Below are 19,000 nucleotides of genomic sequence, written 5' to 3' on the forward strand. Positions count from 1 at the left end.
TATGTGTTGGTATTTAGAAGAGACATCAATATTTGCACATGAACTGTGTATTTCTTTACAAAACTTAAAGATAATGTTAGAAGCAAATTCCTATGTGAACTCCAATGAATATACCAATAGAACTCTACCACAAAATGAACTTTGCTTCAACTGTCACACCCAAGGCAGCCTTCGCACAACACCTGCATGTCCCATACACACATCTTGCTAACACCGACAGCACATGCGCTTAGTTTTCCTTTCCTATGTGGCAGTCTTGTCACCTCTCTTTCTATTTTGTCAGGAGCTTCCTGCTATAGCATACAACATGCACTTAGTGAAACAAGATGTCAAGTAAAATAAAACAACAAATATGTAATGAGTGCTTAGGCTACACATCAGCATATCACATCAACTGCATACAAGACCTAAGAGATAACATCAAAAATAAAAACTTATGTGCAGTGTAAGTACAAACAAAAGAGTACCACAGAAATCAGCTTTGCCTCAGCTGTCACACCCTAAAGCAGCCTTCACACATGGCAACTAACTACATGTTCCATACACAAATATCACTTACATGGACAGTATATAACCTTGTTTTCCTGTGCTTTCTTGTAGGGCAGAGTCACCATCCTTTGTGTTTTCCTAGTGTCATAGTAGGACTTTGTGATGCTACACCTGCCATTCACCTCTCAGGTCATCAGTGTGCTCTATAATTTTTTTGCATAGTTCCCTGAACTCAAAAGCAAAAAAATTTAGTTAAAAGTTTCATCAGTTTGGAGTACATAATGCTTAAATTCACTGTCAGAAGTGTCACATACAGCACATCTGAACTCCTTACTTTGCCTTCCATCTCTTCCTTCCACTTCATCCTGTTTCCATTTATAAAATATCTACCTCAGTTTTTATTTACTGATAACTAAATGTTAAGCCAGGTGTGGTGGTGCACTCCTGCATTCCCAGCACTCAGGAAGCTGAGGCTGGAGGACTGTTGCAAGTTCAGGACCAGCCTGGGCTACAAAGTGAGCTCAAATCCAGCCTGAACTGCATAGATTCTCTCTTGTCTCAAAAAGAAAAAAATATTCCAATAGTAAAGTCCAATATTTACAAATCACTGAATCCTGAATATGCAAATGTATTAGGATTTCAGCATCCTTTCTAGGTTTCTAAAGAAGATCCATAAAATATATTACAAGAAACAGAGTCCCAAATGATGGGTATCACCCAGAAATGGAAAGCCACAGTATGAAGCACAAACACATGATGATCACAGGCATATGAATTCAATGCACGAAAACTGTAGCATCAGATTCACCAACCAAAAACAGGCAAGAGTGCCCGTGTTCAGCAGGTGATGTGTGGCATCAGCTAAGATAACCATAACTCCTCTTTATCCATGAGTCATCTGCCAGTTTAGCAAGGTTTAAAAATACTTAAAATTCTAGAAATAGAAATTGACAAGTTCAAATTATGTGTCATTGTCAACAGTATGATTAAATTTCAGTTAAGATGACCATTTAATGAAGGACCACTATGGCCCCTCACTTAAATCATTACATAGCTATTGTGTGATGTCATATGACAAGGAGGGTGTGTACAGTAAGGGAAACATTCAGGAAAGACAACATTCATATGGTACTGATTACACCATGTTTCAACTATTATCAGTACCATTATTAAATATGACAGTATTAAGTACTGTTATGAATCTCTATATGTGTATAACTTATCAGTTAAATTTTCGTAGGTATATATATATGAAATATTTCATGTATGTATGTGCATGTGATTTATTTGCAATGAGGATTTTTTATTTTAAAGAGGGTAAGATTAAACATAACAAAACAACAAATCAAATCATAAGGAAACAATTTTAAGAAACAGATTTCAAAGCAAGTCCACTGGAGATCTTCACAGCCTATCATGACGTCTCTTGTTTTCTCCCAAATAGTTGTCTCCATCTTCACACACAGTGAATACATACTGAACATTATAGTACTAATCTAATCAGAACAGGATGATGAAGGCTTTTTAGGTCTTCAAGACCTGATATTAGCGAAGTCAACAATGGCTGCCATAATGTTTCTCATTCTCTCGAAGTAGCTGTCCATATCTTTACATATGCTGAAATTAAACACGAGACTAGACTAATATCACTGTGCACAGTGAATAATAGTATTGCTAGATTTTATATCATAATGCTACATAATTAGCACGGGTATCTTAGTGTCTCTTCTTCAGAGTATCTGTTCATTACATCGTGCATTATATAATCTGTTCCCGTAAACTGCTTAGAAATTCTCCACCTGTGTGAATCTCTACATGTATACCTATCCTTTCTGTATTATAGAGAAAAACATATCAAAACAAGACTATAAAACAAATTCCTAGAAAAACATGAAAAAGACATAAAACCACAATATTATGTGATATACAGTAGTTGCTATGTTTTCTCTTATTTTCAATAGAATTGTCTACATCATCAGATGTAATATAATTGTACATAGCAATTTTAATAAAAACACCATTGGAGACATTGTAGGACTTCACAAGCAGTTAATAATTCAGCCGGAATGAGTATCTTATTACATTGTGTCATCTTCAGGGTAGTTGCCTCTACTCTTAGACTTGATACTATCAAGCATACCAAATTCGAATAAAATCAGTCAAGATAAAACAGCAGTCTAACAAACCAGCTTCAAATAAGATCAGTCATAGACAATGTAAGTGTTACGGGGCTTCAGTTTAAGTTTATAGGGAATTAAGGATATTTACCATAGTATATCCTGCTATTTTTGGGATAGCTGTTTGTGCCCTCAAATCTAGTATGAGTAGACAGACCAGAACAAAATAAAATCAAGCTGAACAGAGCGGTAAGACTAATGTGGCTTTTAAATCCTGATACACTATTAACAGTGTCCTCTGCCTTCCTTTTTTAGGCAATTCCTCCCCTTTCCCTTTCTTAGGGTGCTTTGTATATTTTGGGACCCACTAACTCCTTTAGTTTTTAGATTATGGGGGCAATCCATTATCTATCTAAGTGGTGTTGAACCTTTTTACCCCTGAGCTTGATCTTGAGCTGTACTCCTTTACTTACTAAAGCCACAAGGTTTTCCTTCCTGCTTGCTGAGTAGTTCACTGCACAAAAGTGTCATAACTTTCCAACCTATCTGCAGCTGCTGAACGAGTTGTCCCTATTTCTCTCTGGTTCCCTGTCACATAGAGCATCATTTTCTCATCTTTGACTTCTAGTTTATTAACCCTCTTTCAAGTTGAGTATATTTCCTATTCAGAGCATCTCGATGGATCTTGCCTCCTAATCTACTCTGCCTGTGTTTCCTTTTTGTTAGTGTATCAGGTCTATCTATATTAGAGATTATAACCCACCTTCTCTGACTCATCTCTGCTATTTTATTGTTCTGCTATTCTTTGTCCACTTTTCTCCTTCATTCCACTGTCTGCCCTATTCATTGAGGCCTCTCTGCCACTTTTGCTGGAATCCTAGTATTATTTTCTATCTCTCTCTATAATGTCCTTCAGTATTTTTTGTAGGATTGGATTGGTGACCACGAACTCCCACAGTTCCTCTTTGTCTTGGAAACACCTTGTTTCTCCATTAATTTTGAGAGAGAGTTTTTCAGCATACATCAGTCTGGGTTGGAGGTTATTTTCTTTTAGGACTACTTCACTCCAGGCTCTTCTTGATTTGATAGTTTCTGTTGAGAAGTCTGTAGTTATTTTGATGGATTTTCCTTTGTAGGTGATCTGCTTCTTTTCTCTGACTGCTTTTAATATTCTGTTCTTGTGGTGGATTTCTGGATCTTGATTATTATATGTCTGGTGTAGATCTGTTTTGGTTGTAGTAGGTTGGAGTCCTGTATGCCTCATTTATCTGGATATCATTTCCTTTTCCTATGCTTGGGAAGTTTTCCTTAATTATTTCTGTGAATAGCCTTTGTAATTGATTTGTGGTTACTCCTGCTTCTTCACTCCCATTTTCTATTCTTAAGTTATAGATCCTCTTGTTGTCTTCTAGCCTTTGAATTGTTACTTCCTGGTTCCTTGTTATTATTAAGAGGTCTTTTCTTTCACAATCACACATTGCAAATATATCTTCAAGTTTTGAAAGGCTAACTTTAGTTTCTATCAAGGCATTTTGCCAGCTTCAATGGAGTTTTTAATTTCCTGGTAATCTCTTTGGATCTGTTTTGTGTAGTCTAGATTTTGTTTATATTCTTCACCAGAGATTTCTCTTCCTTTTCTGAGTTCCTCCATTCTTCCATCTGTGTCTTCTTGAGAGGGGATTAGCATTTCTTTTATTAATCTTTTTGTATCTTATCTCACTTGGATTAGAATTTCAGTTTTAAGTTCATCTATGAGGTCTGCTGGTGCTGTGTCTGATATTGCATGTTTGCTGTCCTCGATCTCTTCTGTATTTACCTCTCCTTCACTTATTTTCCAGGATCAGTGACTGGAGGCTTTTCTTATTTATTTCTCTTGTCATGTTTCTGGTTTCTTTCACACAGGTGTGTGGTGGAGGTCTCAGGCCCTCATCTGTGTTGCTTATGGTTTTCTGAAGCGTGCTGGCTGGGGGCTTGCCGCCTTCTCCATTTTGCTGTTATCTGAGGTACACGCAGGGACTGTGGGCTAACTGCTCTTCTCTGAGCCAGTCAACTGGCAAGTGCCTTCAGCAACTTAGGCTGTGCTGGTGGACATCACAGGGTTGGGACAGTTTCATTCCTGGTTATTGGGTCTCCACCAGGGGTGTGACCCAGCCCAAGCAGGTCCCACCAGTCCTGTCTAGGCCAGGGACAGCTGACACATCACTGCAGTGCTGGACTCTGCCCAACTCCAATATGTCTTCCAGCCGGCCACACCCACCACAGGACCCAGTTTCCAGCACTCACTGTGAATTAATGCAGCTCCTAACCTTGGCTACACTCTACACTGTGCTGTGGTCTCCTGCCAAGGGCCTGGGACTCACCAACTCCTGTTATTGGTGGCCACGGCTTCAGCGTGACCTTGATTCCTCTGATTCCACAGTGCTCCCAATACAGCAGTGAGCACATCAGGCTCCATCCCTCTACCTGAATTTTTCCTTCCTCTTCCCCTTTTTCTTTTTCCTCAGTTTCCTCCTGGTAGTGAGAATCTCTCTCCCCTTGTCCAGCCCTCTCCATGTTGTCAAATTCCAGGGTCCGAGCTGTTTTTCCCAGAGAGGCTCTCCACCCAGCTACCTAGCAAGCCGCCATCTTCTTGTCTCTCTCTCATGTATGTGATTTATTACTACCCACTGTTGGAAGCAAACACTGGGGACATGGAATTATATCACCCTCATATAAAAGGAGACTACTCTCATTTGTTATTATAATAGAGATACCACAACTCCTGTCTGTCTGGCTTGTCACCATATCAATAAAAAAACCCAGAAGTTGTCTGGAAGAGACACATGATAGCTACTTTTCCATTCCCTTGTCTAAATCACACAGGTTCTTGGGAGCTTTTTCTCTTTCCCCCAGGTGAATACCTTGGTTTCACATGGGGTGTGACTGAACCTCAGAAGGAATAAATCTAGAAGCAGGTGCAGATTTTTGAAAGCAACATGCATTTTTAGCGTGCTTAGGATTTACTCTAGAAAAGCTGGGTGAGTCAGTGGTAACGGGTGAGGTAGAGACAGTTTCAAATGGCAAAGAAAACACAAGCAACCCTAGGCAGAGAGCAGCAGGAGACAAGCATCACCTAGGACCTTGAAAGATTATGAGGCTGAGGGAACAGAACAGAGTGCATGTTTGATAAGCTGTTTCCCAAAGCAGTTTGATTACATGTATTTGTAGACTTCTTTGTACTCTCAAAGTCATTTTTATTTGTAAATTTTAAAGTCCACGTGAAGTGTTTTAGCATTTTTTTTTGTCTTATCAGATAACAATATAAATCAAGGAGTGTCATAAAGTCATGTTCAAAGATTTGGATTCAACATTCTTGTCTTTATAAAGATTGTTGTGATGTAGATGAATCACACCTTCAAGATGAGGCCAATCATGAGCTTGCAGAGAAAGGGCAGTCAATTCCTCTTGGGTGTTTCCTGGGCAACAGTCTTCCCTGTAGGTGGCCTCTAGCTGGAGAGAACAACAGAAGGTGTGAACCGTGGAATACTACCAAGGGTGGAAGGCTAAGTCTCATACCCAGACGCCATACAAAATGCAGAAGTCACACCCTTTGGGTGCTTTTCTCCTTTCTGAAATTATGACTCTATTTTCCTTGGGACTTTTTACACACAATTTTGACTTTGGGATGCATAGTTTTGCTGGAATCAATTCTAATTTGCATAAAATTCTGTGAAGGGCAAGTATTCTTTTTCCACTGGCGGCACCAGCTTTGAGGTTGCCTTCTCCTCCTACTTCATTCCTCACCAAGATGAAGACAAGGACCTGGGAAAGTACACGGTCATCTCAAGGGAGACCCTGAGATCCCCAAACCCCCAGCAAATGCAACTACTGGGGACTCATTCAGTATTTTAGTTCCTTTTCCCATCCTCCTCGCAGTCTGGAAAGTTTGTAATCCCTTTGAAACATTATTGGAATCCCAGCAAGTTAACTCCATTCTACCACCTCCAGTGCAGCCCACAGGGAGAATAAAGACACTAAGACATATTCATAGTTACAGGCAGCCAAGGAGTCCTGAGTCCATTCTAGGTAAGGATGCACAGGACAAGGGCCTTGCCCCAGAGCTTAACCCAGGATTTTTTAATTCATGAAGCAGGGAGAGGCTGAGGGATGAGTGACCATGAGAATGGCAGAATTACATGGGTAATGTGAGCTGAGCTAGCCAGGAGGCTAGAAAGCACCACTGCAATGTGCAGGAAGAAGGGTATGCAGAAAGACCAACCTGCATAACCCTACTGGGGTAGCAGTAAATATTTAGGAGGCTCTTGTTTCAGTTTCTGATATGTAAACTTTTGTGCCCTGGGAAGTCATAGCCTCTCACTTTGAAGCTCAAACACTGTTGACATTCAGGATGGCAGGAAAGACCAGCAAAGACGTTCTGGTCGTGGTATACCCAGTCTAAACGGGAGTGAATGTAGGAGAACACTCTGTCCCCTTCTTAGCTTATTTTCCAAAGGAAACCTCCCCCACCCCCACCACACCGTCCACCCGCCGTCTAACGCAGTGGAAATCTTTACCCCTTTGCACATTGGAGGACTGTTGAGACCGGGGCAACGAGTGCCAGTGCTGACTCTCCGGAAGCACTGTGGGCTTTCACCTCATCGTGCTAAGTGCTGCATGCTTATGTCACTGCTGAGCCACGCAGTGTCCAGAGGTATTACATGGGCTGTCAGGAAGGGTTAGATCCACCTTTAGGCCCGTGGATATGGGGAGGAGAACCGGGAGTCTTGGCACGTCTCCAGATGTTCTGCTTGCCAGGAACCTGGGCCAAGACTTCTTTCTGGCTATTGCTGCTTTATGTCTCATAAACGGGGACTATAGATAGTTTCTAAATTAGGCTGCCACCTCAGAGATGTCGCTTCTAACCTCTTTCTTTCGGATTACTCTCGGCAGGATTTCCCACAGCTAATTGTTCTGTCAGGCCACAGTGGGAAATTTGGTTGTTTCATCCCACTTAATCTAGACAGGAAAATTTCCTCCCGTTGATTTTCCACCCGTGTTGCCATACTCCAGCAAGCTCAGATTTTCGTATAAGAGCATTAAGACCTGCTTGTGTCCTAGAGAGACAGTGTCAAAAGAGCTCTTTGTTTTATCTGTGACGCATTTTGCAAATCTGCCCCTCTTGAAATACCAGTACAGACCCAACCATCCAAGGCCCAATTTGAGGAGCTGCTGTACTGCATGCTTCCTGATTCTCCTCTCCTAAGACCCTGAGAGCCCCATGATTTGGCCGTGATCTCCTATTAGGGCCCATTAAAGGGAGAGCTTTTACATTTGAAACACTGCTGTATAAGTGCCCAGACCTTCTTGGGCTTGACACTAAGGACAGCAGGTCGCTGCCAGGTCCATGCGGGGGTGGGGATGCCCCATCCGGACACGGGCGGCGCCCCTGGCATCGTGACTACGCTCCGCCTCGCCTTGGGCACGAAGCTGCTGGACCCTGAGCGCTGAATTCAGCGGTTTCCAGCCCTGTAGTCGCCGTGAGAAGAAACACAGCTGGGTGTGGTGAGTAGAAGGCGTTGGATCCCCTCGGAGCGCTCGGATCCTCACAGGCGCCCTGCAGCTCCGGAGGCCCAGAGCAGCCAGCGGCGGCGCCGGGAAGGCACAGAGCTGTTCCGCCCCGCGCTGGCGCCAGGCGCGCGAGCTCTCGTCCACTACCCGCGTGCGCGCAGCGTCCCTTCGCGAGTGTGCAGCGCTCGTGCCGGGACGCGATCGCGGTGAGGAGCAGGAAGCCGCCACGACGCCGCGCTGCCTGCGCCACGCGCGTCCCGCCGCTGCAGACGCCCCTGCGGGGTGGAGGCGCGCGGTGCCGCCGTCGCGGTTCCTCCCGAGACCTGCGCGGCCGCCTGACAGAGGCCCAGGCGCCGTGTGCCCTGCAGACTGCAGCCCGGGCCGCTCGGGCCGCCCGCCTCTGAGGCCCGGCTTGGCCGCGAGCTGCTGGGGGAGGCAGCGGGGCGCGGCGCGCAGCCCCACTCTGCCCTCCGCGTGCCTCCCCGTGGCCTGGGCGGCGTCCCGGACAGCCGGGGAGACACCCACGGAGGAGCCCCGGGCACGGTCGAGCTTTGCCGTCTGAATCCGTGAATCAGGAGCTGGTGCAGCTTGTGGAAGGGGTGTGCACACACGCGTGTGCGCCCCGCCGCGATGTGCATGTGTGTGCTGTCAGCGTGATAGATACGTGTGTATCTACGTGCACATTTAGATGTAAAGGATATCCTTCTCCAAGGCACCGTGCCGTTAAGTTTGTGTTTGGTTCATTTTCATCTTAGATTTTCTGAACAATGTCACTTTTTTCTTTCTTTTTTTGGTACCAGGAGTTGAACTCATGACCTTGTGCTTCTGGGTAGGTGCTTATGCTGCTGAGCTAAATGCCCGGCCTCATCTTAGATTTTCTGAACATAAGCTCTTACGAATGTAAAGTATGTACACACGCATGTATATGCTTTTAAGTGTGTATTTGCATATGTGTTATATATATTACACTATATATATATGGAGTGTATTACACTGCCTCCCAATTGACAAGATAATCTTTTGAGTTTGCAACCTTAGTGGAGAAAGCCGTGATTTTGATGAAACTTAGGAAGTGATTATGCAAACTAGCTAGTCTTAAATTAACTTCAGTCCCCTCAGAATATCTCTTTGGACCTTTCGTCAGTGACTCACCTTGAGCTGTGTATCCTCAGTTGTACTCTGACCGTGTGTGTGGCCTGTGTCTTGCATTTACATCCTTATCCATGTTAAGCAATGTTTTTTTTTTTTTTTTTCTTTTTTTGTCTTTTTGAGACCGAGTCTCACTATGCATACACTCTGGCCTGGGGGTCACTTTGTAGCCCAGGCTGGTCTCAGACTTGCCACATCCTCCTGAGCAGTCTCCCAAGGGCTGGGATTACACAGTGCACCACTACAACTGGCTAAAGCAATGTTTTCTACCGCTGCAAAATTTCTCTCTCTTTTAAGAAGCTGACTTTTTACCTGTTTGTTTGTTTGTTTTGTTTTATTATATGTAATTTATTTTTTGCCTTTGTTACTGGGGATTGAACTCATGACCTCACTTATGCCATGGCAGGCACTTATGCCACTGAGCTAAAGCCTCAGCCCACGTATTTATCATTAACTCCTTGTGTGGATTTACTCTGCCTTGGAAATTTGACTGTAATTTATCAGAAATTACTGGAAGCTCTAAAATGGTGAAAAATGAAAATACTTCATTTTGCTTTGTTACACCCTTTCAGGTGACTCTGACATTTATTGTTGTTATTTTTCAACTTTGTAATAATACATGTTTTTGTCTGGTGGAATGAATCAGTCAGTTCTTTATAAATCTATCAAGTTCACTTCAGCATTCTTGATTACCTGTATTCTTGTCTGTTCTGTGAATTCTCCAAACTAGTTGTAACATCCTAATGGTTCCTTCACATTTTTTCGTTTTAAAGAGAAAAACACAAAAAAATTAGAAATCAATCCAGGAAAAAAAAAAAGCCAAACAATGACAACAGCAAAAACCAATAGTGATACAGGCTTTCAAAATAAGATTATAGAAATTTAACAAAGGTTATTATATTACATATTGTTATTTTCAAACTGGTTGCTAGGGTTACCAGATACAGGCATGCAAAATTGATCAAATAATGTAATTTCCCTCTGAACACTTCCTTTCCCTTTCACTATATCTATTGTAACTTTTGGATCTCATATATTTTCAGTCTCTTACACTAGCAAGAAAATACAGGGTTGACACATGTGAGTCTGATTTATTTCACTTTGAAGATGGTCTCTAGTTGCATCCATTTGCCTATAAAAGTCTTGAGTTTATCTTTCTTTGAAGATACTTGTTTATTTATTTATTTTTGGTACCAGGAATTGAATTTAGGACCTTCCACTTGCCAGGCAGGTGCTATGCCACTGAGCTATGTTCCTGGTGAGTTGATTTTCCTTATAGCTGAGTAGAACTGTATGTAAAAATACCACATTTTTAAAAATCCATTCCTAAGTTGATGGGCATTTAGGTTGTTTCCAAGAACTGGCTATTACAAACTACAGCTATAAACATGGGTGCATATACATTGTTGTGGTATGTTTTCAATTCTTCTGGAAAAATACCCCAGAGGAGAACTTCTGAGTCAAATGGAACCTCTAATCCTAGTTTTTAAGGAATCTTTACCCTGATTTCCACTGGTTTTACCAGTTTATATTCCCACCAACAGTGGAGAAGGGTTACTTTTCCCCCACAGCCCTCCAGCCTTTGTTATTCATTGATTTCTTGATATGAACCATTTTTTCTGGAGTGAGATGATATCTCAGTGTTGTTTTAATTTGCATTTCTCAAATGATCAGTGATATTGAACATTTTTTCACGTACTTATTTGCCATTTCTATTTCTTCATCTAAGAATTGTGCACTCATCTCAGATGCCCATTTTTGAATTGGATCTTTGAATTTGGGGGCCCTGTTTTTTTTCAATTCTTTATACATTCTAGATAGAAGTTCTTTGTCAGAGTGACAGTTGGCAAAAAATGTTTTCTCAGTCAGTGGGTTTTCTTTTCACTCCGTTGGTGATTTCTTTGGATGTGCAAAAACTTTTTAGTAAGATGAGATTCGATTTGTTGAATCTTTGAAGTATTTCCCATGAAGTTTGCTTTTTGTTCATGAATTCTCTGCCTACCCCTATGTCCTTGAGATTTTTACCTTTTGTCCCCCAGTAGATTTAATGTTTCTGTCTTAATATTTAGATCTTTGATCCATTTTGACTTTAGTTTAGTACATGGGCCTATTTTAAGTCTTTGACATGTGGAAAGCCACTTTTGCCAGCACAACATATTAAAGAGTCTATCTTTCTTCCAGTGAACTTGTTTGGCCCCTTTGTCAAAGATAAGATGGCTGAGTGTGTTTGTAGCTGTGTCTGTATCTTCCATTCTGCTCCACTGATCCTCAGGTCTGTTTATTTACCATGCTGATTTTATTACATCAGCTTTGTAGATAATTCTGGCCAAGGATTGTGATGCATCCTGTCTTGTCTTTTTGCTCAGAATTGCCTTTACTATTCTAAGGTCTCTTTGGATTCCGAATTTTTAGGAATTTTTTTTTCTAGATCTGGAGGTATGCTAACAGAATTTTGATCGACATTGCACTAAATTTGTATAGCAGTTTTGGGAATATGGGCATTTTCATTGTGTTGGTTCTTCATATCCATGAGCAAGAAATATCTTTCCATTTTCTGAATTCTTCTATTTCTTTTTTCAGGGCACTGTAATTTTCAATGTATAATCTTTTACTTTTTTTGTTAGGTTGACTCTTAAGTAGTTCATTTTTTGTATGATATTGTAAAGGGTGTGGTTTCCTAACTTCTCTCTTGTGAGTTTGTTGTTTGTGTACAGGAATGCTGTTGACTCTTGAGTGTTGATTTTGTACCCAGCTACACTGCTGAATTTGCTTATTAAGTCTAATAGAATTTTGGTGAAGTTTTTGGAGTCTTCTATGTAGACTTATCATGTCATCTGCAAGTAATAATAATTTAACTTCTTTCTTTCCTATCCTTGTTTCTTTTATTTCTCTTTCTAGTCTAATTGCTCTGGCCAATGTTTCCAGAACTATATTGAATAGGAGGGGTGATAGTGGCATCCTTGTCAATTTTTGTCTGTTTAGTATGATGTTGACTGTTGGTTTGTCATAAATGGCTTTTATCAGATTGAGGTAAACACTAACTATTCCAGTTTTCTCTAGGATTTTTACCATAAATGAGTGTTGGATTTTATCAGAAGCTTTTTCTGCATCTATTGAGATGATCGTGTGATTTTTGTCTTTGGCTCTGTTAATGTGGTGTGTTACATTTATTGATCTGGGTATGTTGAACCAACCCTGCATTCCTGGGTTGAATTCCATTTGCTCGTGGTGTACAATCTCCTTAATGATTTGCTGCATTCTGTTTGCTAATGTGTTATTTAGGATTTTTGCATCTATATTCATTAGGGAGATTGGCCTATAGTTCTCTTTTTGGGTTGGCTATTAGGGAGACTTGCTTCCCTTTTAATTTCATTAAAGAGTTTGAGGAGTGTTGATGTTAAATTTTCCCTAAATTTTGTGTAGAATTCAGCTGTGAATCCATCAGCACCTGAACTCTTTTTTGTTGGTAAGTTTTTAGTTACATTTCAGTTTCATTAACTGATACTGGGTTATTCAGGATTTTATATCTTCTTGATAGAGTTTTGGTTATTCATGTATTTTCAGGAATCTGTCCATTTCTTCTGTGCTTTCCATCCATATATTTTCAGGAATCTGTCCGCTTCTTCTATATTTTCCATTCTATGAGTGTATAGATTTTCAAAATAGATATTGATGGTCTTCAGAATTTCCATGTGATTGGTAATAATTTCACACTTTTCATTTCTTATGCTTGGATTTGAATTTGTGTTTCCTCTTTTTGATAAGATTGGCTAGGGTTTATCAATTTTATTTGCTCTTTCAAAGAACCAACTCTTTGATTCATTAACCCTTGGTATTGTTTTTTTCATCTCAATTGCATTAATTGCTCAATTGCTGCTCTAATCTTTATAAATTCCTTCCTTCTTTGGGCTTTGGACTTGCTCTTTTTTTCTAAAAGTTTGAGGTGCAGCATTAGGTTGTGTTCATTCCATGTTCCTGATGTGAGAATTCACTGCTATAAATTTCCCTCTGAAGACTGCTTTCATTGTGTCACAGGTTTTGGTAAGTTGTATTTGCATTTTCATTTGATTGTAGATATTGTATAATTTCTTTGTAAATTTCTTCTGTGACCCATTTGTTGTTTAGAAGAGTGTTATTTAATTTCCAGGTGTTTATGTAGTTTTTGTGGTTTTTTTTGTCATTAATTTATAATTTTTTGCATTATGGTCAGACAATATGCATGATTCCTTTGCATTTACTCATACATGTTCTGTGGATTAGTATATGGTCTATTTTAAAGAATGACCCACGGGGCTGGGGATTTAGCTCAGCGGCATAAGCACCTGCCTTGGAAGCAGGCAGTCGTGAGTTCGATCCCCAGTACCGATAAAAAGACAAAGACAAAAAAAAAGAATGACCCACATGCATCTAAGAAGAGTGTATATTCTGATGTTGGTTAAAACACTATACATGTCTAGTAAGTGTCCATTTTTTCACAAGTTTGGTTCAGTTCTGTTATTTCTTTGTTGATTTTTTTTGTCTAGTTATTCTCTTTGAAAATGGAGTGTTGAGGTCTCCCTTTATAATTGTGTTATTATTTATTTTATTTTTTATACCTATTAATATTTGTATGATGTAGTTGGATGCTCTCATATTTGGTGTGTAGATATTTATGATTGTTATTTTTTATCTTGAAATTTCTCACTGACATGTATATAGTGACCTTCTTTATCTCTTGATCATTCTTGGTTTGAGTCACATTATATGCAAATAGAATAGCTACCCTATTTTCTGGGTTCCTGTCACATGAAATATTGTTTTCCATCCTTTGACTTTCAGTCTATGAATTTTATTTTGAGTTAAATGTATTTTTTGTAGACAGCATACTGTTGAATTTTGTTTCTTAATCCACACTGCCATTCTTTTTTGATTGGTGAATTGAAGTCATTTACATTGATGGATATAACTGATATATATTGACTTACCTTTGTCATGTTATCTTCCTGTTGTTGGTTCTCTGTTTAAGTGCTTGTCTTGCTTGGTGGTTTCTTTCAGTTCTTGTTCTTGGAATTTTAGTCATCTTCAACTCTTTTTAGAGCATTTCAGTATTCTATGCAGTGCTGATTTGATGGTCATGAATTTCTTCAGTTGTTGTTTGTCATGGAAGTTATTTCTCCATTGATTTTGAAACTTAGTTTTTCAGGATACATCAGTCTGGGTTTGAAATTGTTTTAATTCAGGACTTGAAATACTTCACTGTAAGCTCTTCTTAATTTATTGGTTTGTGATGCAAAGTCTGTTGAGATTCTGATGGGTGTTCCTTAATAGGTGATCTCTTTGTTTTTTCTGGCAGCTTTTAGTATTACATTTTTGTGATGAATTTCTGAGATCTTAATTACTATATGTCTGGGTGTAGATTTATTTTGGTTATGGCTAATTGGGGTCTATATGTCTTACTTATCTGGATGCCAGATTCTTTTCCCATGGTTGGAAAATTTTCTTTATTATTTCTACAAATAGTCTTTTTATATCATTTGTGTTAACTCTTGCTTTTTTGTTGACAGCTACCAAACTTATATTGTTTTTCTTTGCATTATCTTGCAGCTGTTGAACTGTTGTTCCATAGTTCCTTGTTATTTTTAAGAGATTTTTTTCATAATCATTAGCTTCCATCCTGTCTTCAAAGTCTATCTTCAGCTTTGTTCAGGTGGTTTTGCCAGTTTTCAATTTCCTGAATATGTCTTTGCATCTGTTTCATGCATTCTAATTCTTTCCTATATTGTTCATTCAAGGTTTCCATCATTTTATGTTCTCTGTTTTTTAATCTATGTCTTCTTTAGATATTCTCTACATTTCTTTCATTATGTTTGTCATTTATTTTTTTTACTTGAGAGATTTTTTAAAATCTAATTTCCTCTATAGCCTCACATAGCTGGTTTTTTACTTCAGTTGCTATCATTTCAGAAATATCACTTGTGCAATTTCTAGTATCTTCCATGTCAGTGTCTCCTAGACTTGTTCTTGGTGGGCTAGAAGTCTGGGCTGGGCTGGGCAGGGCTTGGATACTCCAGGACCCTTGTGGCTAGCCAGGATACACCCCCAAAGTATGGTGTAGGGCCTTGTACTGGGATGGGTAGAGCTTGGAACCCCTAACATGTTAATTTAGTTGAACAAAGACTTCCGCACAAACACACTTGAAAAATAAAAAAAAGAAAAGAAAAAGAAAGGAGGCTCCATAGACAAATCATACATTTACTGCCAAAAAAAAAAAAAATAGAAGCACTTCAAAAAGGACTGGGGCTGTGATAAAGTTGAATGCCCCCAGAGGTTCTCCAAAACTGAGGATCCCCAGGGCATCATACTCTGATCTCTTGCCCAAATCTCAGTGGGTATGTGAAATACCTCCTACAAAAGAAGACATTATAAAAGATGAGTTTTATAAATGAGTTGTGCATGCATGTTGAAGTAACCAAGTGAAGACTGCTGCTGTGGAGGGACTGCTGGATTACACTACCAGAAAACTGATTTCTTTTTTTTCCATTCGTAGGACAAAACAAGTGGTTTCCTTATTCAGGCCTGGTGGGGGATTTTGCCCAACTAACACTGCTAACTATTATAATACATTTGCATTGCCTGTCATTAAAAGTTTAAGTCCTCTTTGGGTAAAACAATGAGGCTTTCTTGTTTAAAGAAAAATTTTCATGCACTGAGCAGTCCACAAAGAGTCACTGAAATTAGAAGTTGGACATAAATAACCTATGAAGTGCATCTATGGATAGATGCACCCTTCTTGAATGACATTCTATTGAAGGATAATAGCATTGATTAAAAGTTCCTTTATGTCATTTAATATCATGTAATTGCATAAAGATGGCTATGACTGACTAGAAGGTTGCTCTGTACTAAACATTTACATATGTTTCTAGTATAATAATACCATCATAGTTGTTATGCTGCCCCAAATCTCCAGATTTCTCTTTATAATTTTGTATTTGTTGTCTGTTAACATTTTACAGAGATTCAATTTCCAGGAAAAACAATTGGTAGGAAAATAAAAAGTTCCCTAGTCCTGCTAACTGTTTCAAAGTGTTTAGTATCTACATATGATCATAAAATGAGACCTACTAGTCTTAATAAAATGTTGGTATAGCTAATTCTTCTGAGTGTTTAACAACCTAGGTTTGGGGACCAGAGGAGAAAAGTATATAACAATAGCATTTTGGCCCTGGCCCTCCAAGGTCAACAAGGACCCAGTACAAGAAAGGACCTTTCCTACAGTATCCTATAACTCTGGTAAGTTATACAACCTCCTGAGCAAGGGAATTGTTAGATCCCAGAGGACAGAAATCAATTGAGGTATGATGTGTTAAAAAGGAGGGTCGTCAGAGGGAAAAACATCTCCTCTGCTTCTATGGAAAGCCACATGGTCAAGCAAGATTATGGCCCATCCCGAAGGCTGCCACTGACAGAGCAATAAGAGGTTTTACATGTGGTGCCACAAGTAACTTCTGGAGAGCCTTAACTGACCTTTGTATTTGGCAAAAGGTTAATTGTGCTTAATACTGGTCTCAGTTTAATTTGGTCTTGGACACACAGAAGAAAAGTGTAGCCAAAGATAAAGTAACTAATAAGGTGGATTAAACATGAAAAGTGAACTCTAATCAGTTACTTAGGCTGGCAGTTTTCAGCCACCCATGTAGACAAGACTGGGAGCCAACTGGTTACAAATGTCCTCTCCATTCTAGTGCCAATGCTTTAGTCATATGTGCTTTTATTTCTGATAGGATTTGTTTGTTCTTGCCCTAGAAGCTGCCAAGCCCAAGCAAGCAGCCAAGCTGACATTTTGTGGTTGGAAACTTCTTCCTACAGGCCTGCAGTTGGTGTTCCCCATTATCAGTACATAGTACAGCAGCACACCTTTTTCAGTAACATCCTGACTCCTCCATATTCCAGGGTCACTGATCCTTTTGCTTTTGTTATACTTTGTTGGGGCCCTGTATACTTAACTGCCTTACTCATCTTATTTTAGACTACATCATTATTATCAAAATGCAGATGGTCCTAAAGATGGAGCCTAACATGGAGCTAACAGTCTCTTTCCCCCACAGCCTCTTAGACCATCCTTGCTTGAAGAACGTCACCGGTCTTCCACTGTGACCCTAATCAGCAGGAAGCAGCCAGAGCACTCATCACCTGTTCTCCATCCTATGGCAGTGGGATGATTGAGTCCAAGGAGGGAATGTGGGGACAGTTAGAGGGGCATAGGCAGTATAAGGTAAGACCTGGGTGGCTGATGATTGTAAAAGTACCACAGCTTATGGCGTACTAGAATGAGGAAGTTACTCCTTATGGCATTATTACATGTAGGTACTGAGAAACTTCTAGTCCACTGCCCACTTCTTTACCCCTGATTGGCCTAGATTATACCAATCAGTGAAACAGTTACCTTTAGAAAGTAGTTTACTCCTATAAGTCTCGTTCCCTGATCTTTCAGGAACCCGCTCAGGTTTCACCCTACTTTGTAGCATGTTTTGCAAAGTAGCTCTTGCATTCACAATCATAAATAAACTTTTGCCCCATATTGTGACAGAAAAGTTAAAAATCAACCATCAGATTCTGTGTTAAGAGAAGATGTGCTCACCTAGCCCACTACATAGTTAGACCAGTAGACTCAGTTAGCCCTGACTGACCACATCAGCTGCAACTTAGAGATAGTCTGGCCTAAATTTGACTGCACCTGTCTGGACTGCTTCTGCTGTATGCTGTCTGACATATAAACATATTCTATTTTCAAGGGCTGTCCAACTGAGATAAACTAGCCAAGGACAGGCTTAATTTCACCACCCCCTCAGCTGCAGCTCCCTCCCTAGTTTCTCCTGTCTTACGAGAAACAATTCCTTTTTAAATAAACTTGCCTGGAACGGATCTTGACAGCATATGACCTGATAGCAACTGATTTGCTATTGACTTTTGTGCTTCCTGCTCAAAACCCAAAATTGACTCGAGGCTGGTGATTTGAACTTGGTCCCAACAGCCTGCTAGCATGATAAGCAGTTGCCTTTTGACTCCTCAGTGCAAAGTCTTCCATTCGGTTTGATTCCAGATTTCTGCAACAATGTCACTTCAATTCTGACTTTCTCATTCTACACCAGGCCTAAGTTCCCTCATCTTCTGTAGAGGCATTGGCTTTGAGCAAGGCTCACCCTACTTCTTAATTTTTGCCAGAGTAAAGGCAAGGATCTGGAGAAGTGGAGGGTCATCTCATGAGAGACCCTGCGATCCTCAAACCCTCACTACATGCAACAGCAACAGAAAAAACCCCCATCTCAAAATTTAGAAAAACAAAAATACGGCGGGGAATGTGGCTCAATACAAATGCCGAGATTCAATCCCCTGGCTTGAAAATGGTATTTGAAAAACCTGGTTGATTGATAAAGTGAGGGAGAGCCTTGGCAATGAATCCAACTGTCTCAGCACATGTTCTTCAGGAATGACATCACTCTGTCCACTGCTAGGGGCCTACTTGCTCTAGGTAGCCCTTCTTTCCTAAGATCAGCTGCCTTCACAGGACATAGTGTAGAATAAGCTGAGCACACGTATTGTCGTATTTCCAGTACAAAAAATCAGGTAAAGCGCTCTACAATTAGAAAGCAGGTGTCGGCTCTAGAAACCAGACGTAAGTTCAGTTCAACAACAGTACTTCCCAGGTGGGCTGTTTC

At 40.2% G+C, this 19,000-nt stretch overlaps 1 protein-coding gene across 2 annotated transcripts in view; it reads left to right on the forward strand.

Moving 5' to 3' along the window:
* Positions 1-7,815: 7,815 nt before the first annotated feature.
* Cdk15 (cyclin dependent kinase 15) overlaps positions 7,816-19,000 on the forward strand; it is a 146,850-nt gene continuing 135,665 nt past the window's right edge. For both annotated transcript variants that reach the window (XM_063237255.1, XM_063237257.1), the window contains exon 1: positions 7,816-8,147. The gene's annotated coding sequence lies outside the window, so the exon portion shown is untranslated. The remainder of the gene's footprint in view (positions 8,148-19,000) is intronic.

Source organism: Cavia porcellus, unplaced genomic scaffold (genome assembly GCF_034190915.1).
Source record: "Cavia porcellus strain 051 isolate PalLab524CR breed Dunkin Hartley unplaced genomic scaffold, mCavPor4.1 scaffold_26, whole genome shotgun sequence".
Classification (NCBI taxonomy): Eukaryota; Metazoa; Chordata; class Mammalia; order Rodentia; family Caviidae; genus Cavia; species Cavia porcellus.